Source organism: Sinocyclocheilus grahami, unplaced genomic scaffold, assembly GCF_001515645.1.
Source record: "Sinocyclocheilus grahami isolate Dianchi unplaced genomic scaffold, SAMN03320097.WGS_v1.1 scaffold17.1, whole genome shotgun sequence".
Classification (NCBI taxonomy): domain Eukaryota; kingdom Metazoa; phylum Chordata; class Actinopteri; order Cypriniformes; family Cyprinidae; genus Sinocyclocheilus; species Sinocyclocheilus grahami.
In genome coordinates this window covers 3011268-3012620 of record NW_015505196.1, presented here as the reverse complement: position 1 = coordinate 3012620, position 1353 = coordinate 3011268, and the positions used below count along the sequence as shown (strand labels likewise).

The window sequence follows — 1353 nt, the reverse complement described above, 5'->3', positions numbered from 1 at the left end:
TTATGCTAGTTTGCTAATCATAATTTGTATTGTATGAATTGTACACCAACTCTGTTTGCTACTGCTTTAAATCAAGCTTCATCTATAGCTATCCTAAACGGATGCCGCATCTCGATCACACAAAACACTGGACTTTTATTAAATAACTACTTAAATCCGCAGGCTTTCAGTGCAAATATAAGTTAATATAAACCATTCTTACTCACTTTTGAATGAAGAGCAAATAGTGCAAATAGCTAGACGAAAACTAGGTTTCGTTTTACTTTCCTGCCCATGAGAATTACTAGCCTTGCTTCACAGGAAGGGTTGTCTGGTGTAGACTACCATCTATAGGAGACAAGACGCCACTGCATGATAATAAGATTTATCAATCAGTAAAGCAGCACGTCTTATGGATGTGTATGGTAGGCTATTGTTTTGTATTTTACATATACAGAATGACACGGGGTGAAACTCTTATGCAACATTTTCTTTGCAACTTGTTTCCAGTTTCTCTGCAAAGAGTGCATGTGACGTCAGAGTGTCACAGACACTGGAGAGAGCATGTGAGCATGATGTAGGCAGATAACTCCTTGAAAGGACAGATATGTAGCACAGTTAGTTAAAAAAATACCTTTAAATGTCCATGTGACAGGAAAAGTTTGAATATTGAATATTTTTCTCAGCTTCCTTTACCAAAAAGTAGTATACTTCAAGTTTATTTTAGTAAGTATACTTAAGTAATGTTCAAGTATATTTTAAGTATACTTAATGTAGTAAGTATACAAATATCAGTGTACTTGTAGTATACTTGTAAGTGTACTATTTCAATACTCATTGGGACTAAATTGGCCCACTTTCTAATATATAAAAGTATACTTTTAAGTATACTTTAAGTATAACAGTAGTAAACTTTGAGTACACAACTAGTTTACATCAAAATGTTTAGTTTGTACTGCAACTATACTAAAAGTGAACTTACAGGCATACTGATAGTTTACTAATTAAATACTTGTGGTAGCATTTTTAGTACACGTTGAAGTATAGTCTCAGTAAACTGTTAGTTTAGTAGTTTTATACTACAAGTATACTCGTAAGTTTTCTTTAAGTGAACTTTACATAATACTTTAAGTATACTATTATGTCCCTATTTAGGTATTAATTTGTATATATTTTGTTACATGAATATCTGAACATACAAAACATCAAAAGAACAGGGTATCTGCTTGTAAACAAAAACATTTTATTCTAGCTTCATGCATTCTTTTTTTAAACACTTGAATGTGGATAAGTTTCATAAATAAAAATAAAGAAATAACATTTTGAACAAAAAGCTGAAAAAAGACTATGAATTGGATTCAGAATGATAATCAA

The 1353-nt window shown here is 31.3% G+C and overlaps 1 protein-coding gene across 1 annotated transcript in view; it reads right to left on the bottom strand.

Annotated features, from left to right (window-relative positions):
- The window catches only part of LOC107551053 (GTPase IMAP family member 4-like), a 1585-nt gene extending 1299 nt beyond the window's left edge, over window positions 1-286 (bottom strand). The window contains exon 1 of the mRNA XM_016232546.1: window positions 207-286. The gene's annotated coding sequence lies outside the window, so the exon portion shown is untranslated. The remainder of the gene's footprint in view (window positions 1-206) is intronic.
- Window positions 287-1353: the final 1067 nt, after the last annotated feature.